Genomic DNA, 19,545 nt, shown 5'->3' with positions numbered 1-19,545 from the left:
AATCAATATCTCAATCAACAGAAGAACACTTTCCAAAATTTTGACAAAATAGAGTTTTATAGAACATTTGTTTAGCTCATTACATTACAAGTAACGTTAATAATATAACTTAGATAGTTGATGCAAAAACTACTACACCCCACAACAAAAACTACTACATCTAGTATTTTGTATGATCTCCATGATTTGTAAGAACAGCACCAAGTCTTCTAGGAATGGAATGATCAAATTAGCAACATATTGCAACAGCTATGTTTTTCCATGGAGCGTGATGCTCAACTTGCCCTTTCAGAATTCCCCATAGGCTGGGGTGGACTGACAACTCATGGGGCCCTGGGCAATAGAAGATCATGGGGCCCCCTTTGTCCCCACACTCAAGTCACACCTGCACAGGGAGACACGGGGGGGGGAAAGCACATAGGGGGACACTGTGGGGGGGCACAATGAGGGACACTGGAGGGGTGAAGCACACAGGGGGACATTGGGGAGGGAAAGCTTAATGGGGGACACTGGGGGGAGAGCACAATGGGGGACACGGGGGGAAGCACACAAGGGGACACTGGGGAGGGAAAGCACAATGGGGGACACTGGGGAGGGAGAACACACACACACAGGGGACAGTGGAGGGAGAGTGCACACACACAGGGGGACACTGGAGGGAGAGCGCGCACACACAGCGGGACACTGGAAGGAGAGCGCACACAGGGGGACACTGGAGGGAGAGTGCGCAAACACTGCTGGACACTGGAGGGAGAGCTCACACAGGGGGACACTGGAGGGAGAGCGCGCACACACAGCGGGGAACTGGAGGGAGAGCGCACACAGGGGGACACTGGAGGGAGAGCAAACACAGGGGGACACTGGAGGGAGAGCACACACAGGGGGACAATGCAGAGAGAGCACACACAGGGCGACACTGGAGGGAGAACATACACAGGGGGACACTGGAGGGAGAGCACACACACACAGGGGGACACGGTGGGGGACCAGGAGAGTATTATAGGTCTTCCAGTGGTCATGTTGGGGCCTGGGCCCCATACATCTCTTCCCCCCTGATGACGGCCCTGGTGTCTCAGCTTCACTCAAGCTCAATAATACTGCTAACGGCACGCTGCTCCCTGCTGGCCTCTCCACTGTTCTCGTCCATCCCAGGTGATGTCACGCTGCATACAGTACAAGCACCTGGTATGGATGGGAGGGAAGGAGGGGCCGGCAGGTAGCACCATGCCATTAGTAGTATTATTATCTGCATTATTACAGTCACTTCATGTGGCCCAGTCCGGGCACCTAATGGCCTGAGTGCCCGACTGGTCAGTCTGCCCCTGCCCATAGGTGTTCGATTGGGTTCAGACCAGGAGACATACTTGGCCACTGAATCACTTTTACCCTTTTCTTCTTTAGTAATGCAACAGTGGCTTTAGATGTTTGTTCTGGATTATTATTATGTTGGAAAAGTGCACGACGACCAAGGGCATGGAGTGATGGTAACATTGTCTCTTTAACTATAGAGCAGTACATTTGTGAAGTCATGATATCATCAATGAAATTCAGCTCCCCAACACCAGCAGCACTCAAGCAGACCCACAGAAGGGCACTGCCATCATCATGTTTCACTGTAGACATCATTCTTTTTTCCCAGAGTACATAGTCCTAGTAGTCTTCTTCTTTTTCAGCATGGGCCCTGGCAGATTCTGGGCAGGTTTTTTTTGTTCATGGGCTCTAGGTGAAGCTTCCTTCGTTAACGACACCCATGCATGCCATTCCTCTGCAGTGTACAACATATTGTGTCATGGGAAACAATCACCCCAGTTTGTACTTTCTACTTCTTTAGCTAACTGCAGTGAAATTGCATGGCGATTTTCTTTAACCCTTCTCATCAGAAGATGCTCCCATCGCAAAAAGTGGTCTGGTCTTTGGCCAGCAAAATGGTCTGGGGCTTAAGTGGGTAATTTGGATTTTGTTGTCTAGAATTTAGCTTTCACTTTCATTGGGGTGTATTCATTTTTGAAACATGGTCTTGAATGAATGTGTGCAAATTAACAGATCTTGGTTGCAATCAATGGTCTGCATTTGTGAAAGTATTTTGTAGTATAGTGTCCAATAGAAAATGTTGATTCTAAATGGAAAGTAAAGGTTTTCTGACAAATTTGTTGGGGTGTACTTATTTATGCTGAACACTGTATATCTCAGACTCCAGTAGTGAGATATTCCTGTGTTCTCTGCCTCCTTTCATAAAGCCTTGGCAAAGGTGTCAAAATTTTAATTTCCCAATACAATTTTGAGAATTTGTCACAGGAGCTTTACATCTTTATCTTAACTTGTAATGATGTATGTAATTAGGACATAAACAACCAGATCCCTCTGCCAGCATTTCCACCTCTTTTCCTACCCACCATGAAATCTTGCCTATTCTACATCAAGGTTGTTCCAACTCTCCCTATTGTATTCGCCATATTGTAAAATAAATTGCTGTGTCTGGTGTTTAGACCTGGAACATCCACAGCAAAGATTTTACCATTGGAGTATCTGAGAGACATTCGAAATGGGTTCAGAAATATTGCAGTTTTAATTTAAAAGTAAAACATAAACAAGTATATTTATTCTGGAGGCAATGCACCCACTTAATCAGGGGAATAAACATATAAATCGTACATATATATATTCCTGACACATTCCTGATTTATTTTTATCCTATGTTCACACCTATGCACTTTTTGGTGCAATTTGCTACAGTCCATTTAACATGGTTTCCTATGATACACGTTCATATCTATGCGTTTTTCAGCGAAAGAGCCGGAAACTTTTTTCCGTCAGCAGATTGCATTTTGCGCATAATAGACCTCAATGGAGTTGCATCAGAAATGCAAGTGATGAGTTTTGTGTTTTTTTCTCCTTTAAAAACACTGTATATAGTTGGTTGCTAAAGAGCAGGCAAGGAAGATGAATATAATAAAAAGAATTGCCGACCAAAAAATTTGTGAACAAAACGATGTGGGGTCCGCTCCAGATCCATACCAGGCCCTTAGGATCTGGTATGGATTTGGAGGAAAACATGGAGGGGTGCTTTACCCCCACGCCCCAAAGTACCTTGTCTCCACATTGATGGGGACAAGGGCCTCTTCCCCACAACCAGTGGTGGTCCATCCATAGAGGGCACACGGGTGCCGCCCCACTCAGCAGTCATAAAAAATGTTTTAAAAATGTTTTTTTTAAAAAAAGGCCCCTTTAAAAAATAAAAATAGAAAAAAAATTTCTTTAAGTGCACTGTGTTCCGGCGCCAATTTTTTTTTTCATTTTTTATCTTTCCACTTTAAAGTGGTTGTAAACCCTTACAACACACTTTAACCTACAGGTAAGCCTAGAATAAGGCTTACCTGTATGTCCAAGAAATATCTCCTAAACCTACATGGTTTAGGAGATATTTGCTGAAAGACAGGCAGAGCTGTCTACGGCGCATTGGAGGTAGACAGCGGCGCACAGGCGCACTGAGTGTGGCACCGCCAACGGCGACTATGCCGCGCGTGGCGGCTCCCGTGCGCATGCGCGGGAGTGACATCATCACGGCTTCGCCGAATGACAGCGGCGGGGCGGGGAGACCCACCGAGAAGATGGATGCACCGGACTACAGGGGACAGCGGTGACATCGCTGGCTCCTGTGTCAGGTAAGTGACACATAATGGACTACTATGCGATGCATAGTAGTTCATTATGCTTTACCTTTGCAGGGAATGAAAGAGGTAGTAAACTCATCAGGGTTTGCTTCCTCTTTAAAGTGTATGTAAACCCTATAAAAAAAAAGAAAAACATTTCTTCATTGCTCCTTTTTGTTTTGTTAAACATACCTTTGAATTATACTAAGGACACAGATAGTGAATAAATCTGGCAGGGGATTTCACTATTTCTTAAACTAGTTTTGTCTATGCATACAGATTTTATGTACAACTTTTAATTTGAGGCATATTTTTTCAAATACTAGTATAACGGGCTATAGTGATAAAAAAAAACAAAAAAACAAACAAAAAAAAGTTAAGTTACATAGTTACATAGTAGGTGAGGTTGAAAAAAGTCCATCAAGTCCAACCTATGTGTGTGATTATATGTCAGTATTACATTGTATATCCCTGTATATTGTGGTCGTTCAGGTGTTTATCTAATAGTTTCTAATAATAGTTGCCACTCTTAGCCCCTGTACACACGGTCGGAGATTCTGCCAACCAAATCCGTTGAATTGTGTCCGAAACTGTTGCATACACACGGTCGGACTAAGTTGTCGAAAAATCCGATCTTTCAGAACGTGATGACGTAATTTCGTTACGATGAGACTACATTCAGGCTAGTAGCCAATAGCTTTGATGTAGGAATTTGATCTGAGCATGCGTGGCACTTGGTCCGATCAAAATTCGCTACACATGATCGGAGTATGTCCGATCGAACCAGTTGGTCGGGAAATATTTCCAACATGTTGGAAAATTGGGTCCGACGGATATTTGGACGGAATCAGTCCGATGCATACCACACACAGTCAGATTATCCGACGACACGGTCTGATAGGACACATTCCGACAGATTCTCCGACCGTGTGTACAAGGGCTTACAGTAAAGAACCCTCTACGTAGTTTAAGTTTAAACCCGCTTTTCTTCTAATGTTAATGAGTGCCCACGAGTCTTGTTAAACTCCCTTCTGCAAAAAGGTTTTATCCCTATTGTGGGGTCACCAGTATGGTATTTGTATATTGAAATCATATCCCCTCTCAAGTGTCTTTTCTCCAGAGAGAATACGCTCAGTGTTCGCAACCTTTCCTCATTAGCTTTGTTGCCCTTCTTTGTGCTCGCTCCATTTCCAGTACAGCCTTCCTGAAGACTGGTGCCCACAACTGGGCAGCATACTCTAGGTGCGGCCGGACCAGAGTCTTGTAGAGCCAGAGAATTATCGTTTTATCTCTGGAATTTATCCCCTTTTTAATGCATGCCAATTTTTTTTATTCTGTTTGCTTTGTTAGCTTAGCAATAGCTTGGCATTGCATGGCATTGCTGAGCCTATCATCTACTAGGACCCCCAGGTCCTTTTCCATCCTAGATTCCCCCAGCGGTTCTCCCTCCAGTGTATAGATTGCATTCCTGTATTTGCCACCCAAATGCATTATTTTCCATTTTTCTACATTGAACCTCATTTGCCATGTAGTTGCCCACCCCATTAATTTGTTCAGACCTTTTTGTAAGGTTTCCACATCCTGCGGAGAAGTTATTGCCCTGCTTAGCTTAGTATCATCCACAAATACAGAGATTGAACTGTTTACCTCATCCTCCAGGTCATTTATGAACAAATTAAACAGGATTGGTCCCAGAACAGAACCCTGGGGGACCCCACTACCCACCCCTGACTATTCCAATTACTCCCCATTTATCACCACCCTCTGAACTCTCCCTTGTAGACAGTTTTTAGTCTATGTACTCACCCTATAGTCCATGCCAACGGACCTTTTTTTGTACAGTAAACGTTTATGGGTAACTGTGTCAAATGCTTTTGCAAAATCCAGATACAGAAAGTCTACTGGCCTTCCTTTATCTAGATGACAGCTCACCTCCATATAGAAGGTTAATAGATTGGTTTGGCAAGAACGAGTCTTCATGAGTCCATGCTGATTACTGCTAATTATATTGTTCTCATTACAAAATATTGTATATAGTCCCTTATCATCCCCTTCAAGAGTTGGGATGCATTATATTATATTTAATATGCTCTTAAAGCAAACCCATCTCTCCTCTGTGTTCTTTGTTCCTAAGATTTTATCCCAATTTTTTCCTTCTAGCGAGGTTTATAGTTTAGGGAAGTTGGCTCTTTTGAAAGTCAGTGTCTTTGTATTATCCTTATGTTTCCTATTTGTGTGATTTATACTGAAGCCAGTTGACCTGTGATCACTGTTACCTAAATGTCCCCGTATTTCCACATCCGTGATCAGGTCTATCTGTCATTTGTAGTTTTAGTTACCCTTTTTTGTTGATACTGACAGCAATAGAAGTGAACAAAAGTGCAAACAGTGAAAGGTGCTTAGTTACTATGAGTCCTTTGTGATGTTAAGAACTATTATTCCTGGTGATCAGAGGGCAGAAACTAGTACATCTACTCAGTCACCCCTTGGACTTTTTGAAGGCATTCCAGGCTGCTTAGCATAATGCATCAAGACATTGCAATTTACTTATATATTAATGCAGATGATACAGAAATGAGAAGATGATAATTAGAATGCAGGTTAAAGAAGGACTCCATGCTTACTATCATAAGTTATATTTTATATATTTCTAATACTTGTTATTGTATAAAATTAAAAACACAGTCTGAAAGCAGGTGCAGTTATCTAGGCTGCCACTAGGTGGCTCTGTCCCAAAATAGTGTGGTAATGGGGAATTATGTAATAGGGTGTTAGGTCTGCTTTTAGACAAAACTTCCCTGTAGTGATGTAATGAGTGGAGTTCATGCCCATATAAATGCAAGGAGGGAAGGAGCATTGTGAAATGCAGCACGGGAGCCAAACACCTCACTGCTATTTGGATGTATTCAATTTAGAGATGGATTGGGACAAAAATTTGGCCCTGGACTTTATCCAGACCAGCCAACTTTATTTTTGCAAATACGCACAAAAACAGGAAATAAACTATACGCAATTGTGCAAAAAAATAAGTAAAATAAGTGTGGTAATGGGGAATTATGTAATAGAGTGTTAGGTCTGCTTTTAGACAAAACTTCCCTGTAGTGATGTAATGAGTGGAGTTAGTGCCCATATAAATGCAGGGAGGGAAGGAACATTGTGAAATGCAGCACGGGAGCTAAACACTCTTTAATTATAAAAATGTATTTAAAACAGGCAACTCTGGACCACAGGCGGAGAGAGATGACAGCGGCTGCTGTCATCTGCTGTCAATTATTGTGTAAGGGGGAGGGGGGAGGCAGGGTAGAGGGAAAAGGTCCACTTTATAGATGAGAGAAATATTTAACAAAAATGAAAATTTACCACCAGGTTACCACCAGGTTTGAAAAAGCTCCAAAATGTATCATGCTGGCAACGATCTTCAACGACCAAAAATTTGATGATATATACTCTGGGTATTGCATTAGAGTAGATCCTGAGGCATAAAAGCTGCCTAGTCAGTCAGTTTGTCGTAACCTTCTTGTTCCTACAGCTGGAAAATGTATTTGATATAACAATAGATTAATGCCACAGAGGAGAGAACAAGTGTGTAGCCCCAGTCAGCAATGTTGACACAGAGGAAAGGCTGCAGTTTCATTGTGTCTGCTGCTACTCTTGCTCATGTCTGCAGAGAAATATAGTGACAAATGCTTTTGCTTCTGCTCCTGTCATGGTGCTGAGTGGCATGTGTGGCATGAATCCTAGTGTGTTCTTGTGAAGGTGGAGACAAGCATCAATAGCCGGAGTGCCATAGCAATGTCCTAGCAACAGGATGAAGAAATGCTGGCTATGGGAGTTTTTCAGGCAGGCTTCTAGAGCTTCTGGATAGGGATGGGCTTTATGTTCGAGTCAAACATGAGTTCAACTCTAACATTGGCTTTTCGTCAGTTTGCCGAACAGCGAACAATTTTGAGTGTTAGTGGCAAATTCAAAAGCCGCGGAGCACCCTTTAAAAGTCTATGGGAGAAATCAAAAGTGCTAATTTTAAAGTCTTATATGCATAGTATTGTCATAAAAAGTGTTTGGGCACCTGGATCCTGCCCCAGGGGACATGTATCAATGCAAAAAAAGTTTTAAAAACTGCAGTTTTTTCGGGAGCAGTGATTTTAATAATGTTTAAAGTGAAACAATAAAAGTGGAATATTCCTTTAAATATCATACCTGGGGGGGTGTCCATAGTATGCCTGTAAAGGGGCGCATGTTTCCCATGTTTAGAACAGGGGGCCCCCATATCCCGACCCCCGTGTGAATTGGTAATGGGGTAATTTTACCCCTACCATTTCACAAAAAAATCCTCAAAAGGGTTAAAAAACACAAGAGACTTTTTTTCCTGGTCTTCCTTCGGTGTTCTTCTTCTTTTTTTTTTTGGCAGGACCCCCACGCTTTTTTTTTATTTATTTTTTTATTTTGGTTCGGGGTTCCCATGTGAGGAAATTCCATGCCAGTTTTATCAATGAACCTTTATGTGTATTGTTGGACCGACAATTCATTATAGCCACGACAAGTTTTAAATGACCTTTTTTCCTTTAGAAATGTAATTTTGCTGTCAGACTGTTCTAAACGTGGGAAAAATGCGCCCCTTTACAGGCATACTATAGACACCCCCAGGTACGAAATTTAAAGGAATATTACACTGTTTTTTTTTTTCCCCAAATCTTTTTATTGAAATTTCTCAGATACAATCATAAAAGAATAGGTTCAATCTCAGTCAGATCAACAGTAAAAATACATACCACAATCTTCAGTAACAGATAAGTAAAGTTACAGGAAGTACATAGACTCCCATCTCCTACACAAATTATACTAAACGATGATCATGTACCTTAACATATATTGGAATTGGGATTACAGATTGGCATTAATCCAAAACAAACTATAACTGTTCTTGCAGAGATATCTAAAGGCGCCTTCTAGATTTGTCCCACAGAGCCCACCTGCGTGAGAAGGATTGCAGTCTACTTTCCTGATAGGCTAGGAATATTACACTTTTATTGTTTCACTTTAAGCATTATTAAAATCACTGCTGCCAAAAAAAAATGGCCGGTACATGTCCCCTGGGGCAGGACCCAGGTCCCCAAACACTTTTTATGACAATACCATGCATATAAGCCTTTAAAATTAGCACTTTTGATTATTCTAGTTCATGCCCCATAGACTTTAAGGGTGTTTGCGTGTTCGAACAAATTTTTTGCCTATTCGCGTGTTCTGGATGCGAACCAAACAAGGGGGTGTTCGGCTCATGCCTCCTCCTGGATGTTGATGCTTGCCTCTGCCATCACAAGAGTGCAGCTGCAGTTCAAAAGCCTGCCTGAAAACCCCCCACAGATGGTGTTCCCTAATTTAATGGTTTATTTATTTGGATGTTTGAATGGAAAACCTTTCTCTTGGCTGGGGGCCCTGAACTGAATCTTTGCCACGTGTGAATGTCTAGCTGTGACACTGGCTACTAGGGTTGCAAAGGTTGCTGATTGAAAGGAAGAACTAGTTCCACTTGGATAGGGACCCAGGAGATAGTACACACTCACCGTATAGTAACTGCACAACAGACTGCCTACCCAGCCTATTTAATTTTCAGCTACAGGAAGATGGGGCATGCTGTTGGGGAGCCAAAAGGAGTCAGCTGACCTGGGCCAGTACAGTTAAGGGGGAAAGCAGGAGGAGGTCTCTGCTGTGTGAGGAGACCCATCTTGGGACACAGAGTGAGGGAGACACTTGGAGGGAGCTGAGAGCTTGGAGCAGGGAGAACCAAAAAGAAACTGACTGATAGGTGACAGCACATGAGTGTCACTGATCCCATCCTCACCCAAGACTGCCACTGATCCCATCCCCCCACCAGTACTGCCACTCACTCCATCACCCCCCAGCACTGCCACTAATCCCATCAACCCCCCCAGCAGTGCCACTGATCCCATTTCCCCCCATCAGCAACCAATGGGAGAGTGGTAACGATGTGCAGCAACCTCTAGCAACCAATCAATGTGTGGTAAGGATGTGCAATAACTTCTTGCAGCCAATCAGTGAGCGGTAAGGATGTGCAATAACTTCTAGCAACCAATCAGTGAGTAGTAATGTGTGCTGTAACCTCTAGCAAACAGTCAGTGAGCGGTAACTATATGCTTTACCCTCTGGCAACTAATTGCAATCGCTGCCTGATCTTCTGCAGTAAACTGATTTGGAGTCTAGCTGCTATTTATTGTATGTCTCAGAGCAGGTAGAGAGCAAATCTGGGCCGGGGGGGGGACCAATGAAATGGTTGTCCAAGGTCCAATCAATAATAAAGACAGCCCTGAATGCCATTATCAGTTCTTGAAAGGGCCAGAGTTAGTACCATTATCTGTGCTTAAAGGGACATTATCCTGAGTGCTCTGAAATAACAGTTGGGCCCTAATGAGCTGGCTACTAGAAGTGAGATTGAGTATATTACAGACTGCTGAACTGTTAGGGTGGCATAGCTCTGCTTAGTTAAAGGAAAAGTATAGCCAAAGCTTTTTTGTGACCTATTTTCAACTGGCAGCGGGATAAAGTCTGCTGACATCACCTGGCTCAGCTTCTCCTCTATCCATTGTGAGCCTGAGTCATCCCCTCTCACCCCTTAAACAGTGGTAGAGGGGAGGTTCACTGGGGGGACAGAAAAAAAATTATACTCATCTAGGTGGATGCAGCATCAATCTGATGCTGCATCCACCTAGGTGAGTATAATTTTTTTTTTAATCCCAAACTTCTCCTTTAAAATTGCCCCATTACAGAGTTTAGGAGAAGTTGCTTTCTACATCAGTTGGTTGTTTTTCTAAAATATTTATTTCTAGCTTAACTGTTTGCTGTATAATTTCTATGGTTTCATATCTCTTTTGCTACCGGGGTACTGCATATACATCTACAATAAATATTCATCACCCTGCCAGGTGTCAGTGTGTGTGTGTGTGTGTGTGTGTGTGGTGTTATTTGCAGAGTCATGGAGTAAGGTTCACAGATTCCCAACAACAGTAATCCAGTGTGGACCTATGCTCGTGCTCATCAGCATTGCACACATGCTCAAACCGTGCACATGTGCATACCAATTAGAGTAGTATTATCTGCTCCTCTCTCCAACAACAGAACAATAAAAAAGGGGGATGAGGATGGAAAAAATATTGCAGTTGCTGAAGCTAACCATATGTTTATTCCCAGGCTCAAAGAATGTGTGATGGACTATCTCGGTACTAATAACAAACAATAAGAATAATATAAAAAGTATTTATTACATATAAAAAAAAAAATGCCCCTTTTTTATACATTAATTTTGATGATGGTAGTTTGTTATCATTTTTTTATCATAATTCTTATATGAGGCTATATACTCTTTATTCAATAGAACAACAGAACAATATCATCTGCTACCTAATCAAACAAGAAAGCAGTATCTTCTGCTTCCCTCTCCAATAAGAGAGCAGAATCATATGTTACCCTCTCCAACAAGAGAGCAATATCTCCTGCTCCCCTCTCTAATAAGAGAGCAGTAGCACCTGCTTCCCTATATAACAAGAAAGCAGTATCTTTTTCTCCCCTCTCTAACAAGAGAGCAGTATCTTCTGCTCCCATCTCCAATAACAGAGCAGTATCATCAGCTCCCCTCTCCAACAAGAGAGTAATATCGTAGGCTCCCCTCTCCAATAAGAGAGCAGTATGGTCAGCTCACCTCTCCAATAGGAGAGTAGTATCATATGGTCCATTTTTCGGCAACAGAGTAGTACACTCAGCTCAACTTGTTAACAAAGTGCACCAACTGTTTTTTTCAGCTGTTGAAGTGGCACTTTCAGACGTTCTATGAGCAAAAATGACACATCTCATTTCACAGACCCCTATTACAATTTTCAAGGCCCTGGAGTACCAGGACAATGGAATTGCCCATAAAATTACCCCATTTTGGAACGCTAACACCCCAACGTATAATCTGTGAGGCATAATGAGTCTTTTGAACGGTTCATTTTTTTCCAGACGTTTTTGGAAAATGTGGGAAAAATGAAAACACATTTTTTTTTACACAAAGTTGTCAATTTATAAGATATTTCTAACACATAGCATGTATATAGCAAAAATTACACCCCAAAACACATTCTGCTACTCCTCCCGACTATGGCGATACCACATGTGTAGGACTTTTGCACAGCCTGGCCACATACAGAGGCTGAACATTGAAGTAGTACCTTCAGGCGTTCTAGGAGCATAAACGACACATCTCATTTCATTCCTACCCATCACACTTTTGAAGGTCCTGGAGCACCAGGACAGTGAAATTACCCACAAAATGACCCCATTTTGGAAAGCAAACACCCCAACGTATATTCTATGAGGCATGGGCTGCAAATAGGTACTCGGGTACTCTGATGGGCTGGTGACAGGTACTTGAGTACTCTGATGGCCTGGTGACAGGTACTGGGGTACTCTGATGGCCTGGTGACAGGTACTCGGGTACTCTGATGGCCTGGTGACAGGTTCTCTGATGGGCTGGTGACAGGTACTTGAGTACTCTGATGGCCTGGTGACAAGTACTTGAGTACTCTGATGGCCTGTTGACAGGTACTCGGGTACTCTGATAGCCTGGTGACAGGTACTTGGGTACTCTGATGGCCTGGTGACAGGTTCTCTGATGGCTTGGTGACTGGTATTTGGGTACTCTGAAGGGCGGTGATAGGTACTCAGGTACTCATATGGACTGTGACAGGTACTTGGGTACTCAGATGAACTGTGAGAGGTATTCAGGTACACAGATGGACTGGGACAGGTACTCAGATTAACCTCTGACAGGTACTCAGGTACTCTGATGGACTGTGACAGGTACTCAGATGGACTGTGACAGGTACTCGGATGGACTGTGACAGGTACTCGGGTACTCTGATGGGCTGTGACAGGTACTCGGGTACTTTGATGGGCTGTGACAGGTACTCAGGTACTCAGATGGACTGTGACAGGTACTCGGGTACTCTGATGGGCTGTGACAGGTACTCGGGTACTCTGATGGACTGTGACAGGTACTCAGGTACTCTGATGGACTGTGACAGGTACTCGGGTACTCTGATGGACTGTGAGTGACAGGTACTATAATGGGTGGTGACAGGTCCTCTTTATTGGGGGGGGCAATCAGTGTGCTTGATGTGTACTGTAAGCGGTAACGAGAGGTTACCGCAATCTCCTCCTCACACACGATCGGTGTGTGAGGAGGAGAACCCGGTAACATCTAGTTACCGCGGTTTGTTTACATTTAGTGTTCGACTGTGAAAGGATCACAGCCGGTCACGTGGGTAAACAGCCAGCCAATGGCTGTTTACCAGCATTGGTGACGAGCAGTGTTCCCGGGAACACGCCGCCACCGACATGCACACGCAGCACGCTCGCGATCGCGCGCATGCGCCGTGCACAGTGGGGGTGGAACCATCTGTGATTGGCCGTGACTTCATCGCAGCCGATCACGTGGTAAACAGCCGTCCCCAATGGCTGTTCACCCCCCTCGGTGGCGAGCGGTGTCTCCGTGACACGGCGCTACTGAAGGAATAGGGATGCGCACGTACGATCGCCTGTTTAAACGGGAGGACATCATATGACGCCCCCATATATTCCCCCCAAATAATTTCCCCTCTTCAATCTCAAATCCTCTCCCTCCCCAACTCCCCCCTCTTAGCACAAATCCTGTACCCCTCAAATGTTCCCTCTAAGCACTAATCCTCTCCCCTCCACCAAATCCCCTTTTCCCAGCACAAGCAAACCCACATTCCCTCTCCTAGCACTTATCCATCCCCCAAATTTCCCCTCCTAGCACAAATATCATCCATCATCCCTTCTAGCACAAGTCCCCCCCATCCCCCTTCCAAACAGAAACCCACTCTCCTAGTACAAATTCCTCCTCCAAATCACTCATTCTAGCTCAACCCCCCAAAATCCCAACCGCCCCTCCTGCCTACCCCCTATCCCAGCCCTGTCTCTATGATTAATTCCTTTTTTGGGTGACATGCATTGGAGCAGATGGAAGACAGGCAAATGTTTTACTGTGTACTCATGTCATTGGATTAAACTGTTTTTAATACTTGTGGTGTATCGTTGTGCAGCCTGTTTGTCCGTTCCCTAGTAAATGTGTTTTATTATACAGTAAGTAATTCACCACCAGTGAATGTTTGGTGAATGTTGCTTTATTCTTTTTAAATCAAAGAAATAGGAAACCCTCTCAATGTCCACAATCATTGTTGACTTACAAAACTGATGAAGGGGATTTAACTAATATACAGTGCATCCAGAAAGTATTCACAGCGCTTCACTTTCATATCTCCAGACATCCTTGGTGAAAACTTGCTCCAGAAGGCTCTGAACCTTAGACTGGGGCAAGGGTTCACCTTCCAACAGGACAAGGGCCCTAAGCACACAGCCAGGATAACAAAGGAGAAGCTGCAGGACAACTCTGTGAATTTCCTTAAGTATCCAAGCCAGAGCCCAGACTTGAACCCGATTGAACATCTCTGTAGAGATTAGGGATGAGCTTTCTGTTTGGGTGGAACATGAGTTTGACTTGAACATTGGCTGCTCGCCTGTTCGTCGAAAACCAAACATTATGGGCCAGTCACGCAAAATTTGAGCAGGGCGTAACGGCCCATAATGCACTGCGAGTGCGCAATGCATTGCTGTATGAAGATTGGCCAGAGCATGCACCATGACCTGCATGGCCAATCACAGCGCCTTCAGCTAAGAGAGCCATAATTGGCCAAAGGCAGGGTGCCTTTCACCAATCAAGGGGAATAAGTCCATGCCCCACACTATATAAGGCCGCCTGCAAGTCGGCCTCGTGTAGTGTGTTGTTGGCGTGGACATAGAGAGAGTCTCATTTAGATTGAGCAGGCAGGTAAATTATTCAGTTAACTGCAGAGTATTTAATATATATATATATATACAGATAGTCTCTTATATATATCCACTGCTTACAGTTTAGCTATATCTCACTGCAGGCCATTCCTGGTGTACTATTTCTACTATACTGCAGGCAGGCAGGTGATTCAGTTAGCTGCAGTGTATTTAATATATATAATATATATATATATATATATATATATATATATATATATATATGTATATATATATATATATATATATATATATATATATATATACATACTGCATACAGTTTAGCTATATCTTACTGCAGGCCATTCCTGGTGTACTGTTTCTACTATACTGCAGGCGGTGTAGACAGTATCGTGCACCCCTAATGCAGTTGCTACTAGGGATGGCTGAATGGTTCGCCCGGCGGTTGGTTCGCGGCAAATTTCGGCTGTTCGCGGTGCGCCTGATCGGCGGACTATTGCCGCTGTTCGCCCGGCGGACTTCCGTGTTTACTGTGTAAAAGAACTTTGACCTATGATGACACATCCATCATGTGGTACAGGACAGCCAATTGAGACATTACAGCACATGGACACTTGGACATTCCCCCTAACTTATAAATAGACCCGATCCAGCGGCCATTTTACATTCTTTCGTATGTCACTATAGGGAGAGGTTGCTGTGTGGAGCAGGGAGAAACTGCAGTGACCCAAATCGCTAGCTATTAGGTCCACAAAAGTTCTTTTAAGGACTGGTATGGTATAGGTGTTAGGTGTAGTTCAGGATATAGGTTTGAGGCACTGCTATTCAAGTCATTGTTGCAGCAGCTTGTCTTTTGTCAGTGTAGAGAGAGGGACAGGACGCTGTGTGCAGCAGGGACAGTCAGTTTAATCATTAGCTGTTACTATTAGGTCCACAAAAGTCCTTTTTCAGGACTGGTATGGTAAAGTAGTACAGGATATAGTTTTGAGTGCTATTCAAGTTATTGTTGCAGCAGCCTGTGTTTTGTCAGTTTAAATAGGGACAGGCAGGAAGCTGTGTGTGGCAGTGAGGGACAGTCAGTTTAATCAGTAGCTGTTACTATTAGGCCCACAAAGGTTCTTTTGAGGACTGGTATGGTAATAGGCTTGTACACGTATAATATTCTTTCTTCCAAATATAGAAAGAATATTATACTTGACTGCTGCCCTTCTGCTGCAGTAGTCCTTTATGAGTATAGGGACTGAGGTACAGTCTGCTAATCACAACCTACTAGTTCCACAAAGGTCCTTCTAAAGACTGGTAAGGTATAGCGTACTACAGTATATAGGGTTGAGTGAGGTACAGTCTGCTAATCCTTAAGGACTGGTATAGGTCCACAATATATAGGGTTGAGGTGCACAACTGCTGACTGTTGGCCTATTCTGCAGCAGTCCTTTATCAGTATAGGGACTGAGGTACAGTCTGCTAATCACAACCTACTAGTTCCACAAAGGTCCTTATAAGGACTGGTAAGGTATAGTGTACTACAGTATATAGGGTTGAGTGAGGTACAGTCTGCTAATCCTTAAGGACTGGTATAGGTCCACAATATATAGGGTTGAGGTGCACTACTGCTGACTGCTGCCCTATTCTGCAGCAGTCCTTTATCAGTATAGGGACTGAGAGTTTTGTCACAGGGTCATTTAAAAAATGACAGGCAGAGGAAGAGGCAGGCTCTTCCGCAGGGGTGGTAGGGGTAGGGCAGGAGCAACAGGCTTGAGCCAAAGTGGGAAGTTGCAGAAGGTGCGTTCAATTACTTTAAAGGACGCACCAAACTTGGTTGAGTGGCTCACTCAGCCTTACTCGTCTGCACCCTCCTCATCCTCTCGATCTGCACCCTCTTCTTCACTCTCTGCTATGTGCACCCCCAAAGACACTACCACCAACAACACCACCACCACCACCACCACATACCTTCCGCTTGAGTCACAGGAATTATTTTCCGTTCCATATCAAGACATTTCTGATGCGCAGCTACTCTTGGCATTGGATCAGGAAGAGGAGGTAGAAAGAACCGCCACTCAGCAGTCTGACGACAGTACCCAGATCAGCCCAAGAAAGAGGTTGGTCCCCGGTGTTGCTGCCTACTCCGAGATCTCTACTTATAGCGGTGGGGAAGGTGACGTCGATGATGATGTGTCTAGTGATGTCACGTGGGTGCCCACAAGAGAGGAAGAGGAGGGGAGTTCAGAGGGAGATATGGACCAGCAGATAGGGAGGAGAAGCAGGAATAACTTACATTGCACAGGAGGGACAAAGCAGACTGCTAATGTATCAGGAGCGAGTCATCGACCATGTACGGTCACATCTGGCGCTCCCAGGACGCCGGCACATGGCTCCGCAGTGTGGGCTTTTTTTTAAGTGTCCGCTGCTGACAATAGTGTTGCCATCTGCAATCTTTGCAGTCAACGCATTCGTCGCGGTAAGCCCAACACTCACCTAGGGACGACCACCTTAAGAAGGCAAATGAGCAGAACACACAAAGCCACACTCCAGGCTCTCACCGTCCAGCCTCGTCTTCTACTTCTTCTCCTCTCTCCTCACAATTGTCCTCCACTCCACCTTCCATCACGCCAAGCTCACATTTTTCTGCAAAAAGGCAGGCTTCCGTGGGCCTAATGTTCGAGCGTAAAAAAATGCTGACGCCGGATAACCCTCTTGCCCAACGGTTGACGGCTGGCTTGTCAGAACTGATAGCCTGCCAACTACTGCCATATAAACTGGTGGACTCAGAGGCCTTTCGAAAATTTGTGGCCATTGGAACACCACAATGGAAGGTCCCAGGAAGGAAGTATTTCTCACAGAAGGGCATCCCAGAGCTATATGGCCATGTTCAGCGGCAAGTGAATGTATCTCTGGCACACAGTGTCGGTGCCAAGATACATCTGACCACAGACACGTGGTCTAGCAAACACGGGCAGGGAAGGTATATCACTTTTACTGCCCACTGGGTGAACCTTCTGACGGCTGTCAAGCATGTAACCCGTGGCACCCATGTAGATTTGGTTTTACCGCCACGGATTGCATGCAGGCCTGGCTCTTCTTCTCCTCCTCCTCCTACTCCATCCTCCTCCCTCTCCTCCTCGGCTGACTCCCCCTTTTCCGCTGCTAGCGTCTCTTCCGCTGCGCCGCCCAAGATCCCCAGAACCTATTCGACATGCCAGGTGAGACGTTGCCATGCCGCGCTGCGTCTGTTGTGCCTGGAAGCCAAGAGCCACACTGGCCCGGCACTCCTTTCAGCTTTGCATTCACAGGCAGATCAGTGGCTAACACCGCTCAATTTGACAGTTGGTAAAGTGGTGTGTGACAACGGTGCCAATCTGCTTAGCGCATTGAAACAGGGCAAAATTACGCACGTGCCATGCATGGCACATGTCTTAAACTTGGTCGTGCAACGATTCGTTGTCAAATACCCTGGGGTCCAGGACATCTTGCGGCAGGCAAGGAAAATCTCGGCCCATTTCAGAAGATCTTACACGGCTCGCCTTGCTGACATTCAGCGGCGACACAATCTGCAGGTCACACGTCTTATCTGTGATTGCCCGACGCGATGGAACTCAACCTTCTATATGCTTTATAGGCTGCTCCAGCAGAAAAGTGCAGTTAACGTCTACCTGTATGAACTCTGCGGCAGAACAGGTTCTGGGGAGCTGGGTTTTTTTTCACCGCGCCAGTGGCTGCTCATGCGTGACGCATGCAGACTTCTGCGGCCATTTGAGGAGATCACCAAACTGGTCAGTCGCAGCCATGGCGCCATCAGTGACATGGTACCTTATGCCTTCTTTATGGAGCGTGCATTGCGTCGTGTCATTGATCAAGCTGTGGAGGAGCAGGAGCGGGAAGATGAGGAAGTCACAATGCTGGATGAATTCCCAGAGGGGGCTACTCTATCTGAGACAAGTCAACAACAGGAGTCTGAAGAGGAGTCAGAGGAGGGGAGGATGGTGCCGGGGCGGATGAGGAGGAGCAAGAAGAGCATGCTTTAAACCTTTCTGGGATCCCTGTTGTTGTGCGTGGATGGGGAGAGGAGAATGAAGAGGAAGACATTATCCTGAATGATAAGCAGGAGCCAGGCCACCACACCGCTTCCAGTTTAGTGCAAATGGGGGCCTTCATGCTCCAGTGTTTTAATAGGGACCCCCGTATAAAAAGCATAAGGGTCAAGGACCAGTACTGGGTGGCAACGTACTTAGACCCCCGGTACAAACACAAAATGGCGGAAATGTTACCGCCGTCACAGAGGGCTGTCAGAATGCAAGAAGGGGAGGATCTGTGCATACAGAATTAAACAGCCTTTTTACACAATGCAGATGATTAACCCCTTAGATTCCACAGTGAGTATAACGAGGATGCTTTACTGCATATACAGACTTATTTTACTTTGGTGGGTTAGTAACACTTTAACCACTTAAGGACCGCCGTATTGCCATTATACGTCATCGCAATGGCACAGGCAGGCACAAGCACGTAGATGTACGTGCCTGCCTTCCAGCGGGTGGGGGGTCCGATCGGACCCCCTCCCGCTGGATACGGCAGTCCGTTTCCCTCCGGGAGCGATCCGTGATGAGGGGATGGCCGTTGGTTTCTGGCCACCCCCTCTCGATCGCTCCTGGCCAATGACGAACTTCCTCCCACTGTGTATTGTTTACACAGGAAGGAGGAAGTGATGTCATTCTCCTCGGGCGGTCTTTTTGACCGGACTACGTGGAGAAGACTAAAAGTAAGTGCACCAAAACACTACACTGACACATAGGTACACATAGGTACACAAACCCCCCCCCCCCGATCCCCCCCCCGATCGCCCCCCGATCCCCCCCGCCCCCCTCCCCACCCAGTCACAGTGTCACTGATTGCATTGATCATTTCTTTACTGATCAATGCATTCAGTGTCAGTTGTAAAAGTAAAAACTGTCAGGGCAGTTAGTGTTAGGTCCAGGGTAGCCCCCTATCACCCCCCAATAAAGATTTAACCCCCTGATTGCTCCTGGAGTTAACC

The sequence above is a fragment of the Lithobates pipiens genome, unplaced genomic scaffold, assembly GCF_037356315.1.
Source record: "Lithobates pipiens isolate NorthernLeopardFrog02 unplaced genomic scaffold, aLitPip1_a1.2 Scaffold_16, whole genome shotgun sequence".
In the NCBI taxonomy this organism is placed as follows: domain Eukaryota; kingdom Metazoa; phylum Chordata; class Amphibia; order Anura; family Ranidae; genus Lithobates; species Lithobates pipiens.
Note: the sequence above shows the minus strand (reverse complement) of the source record.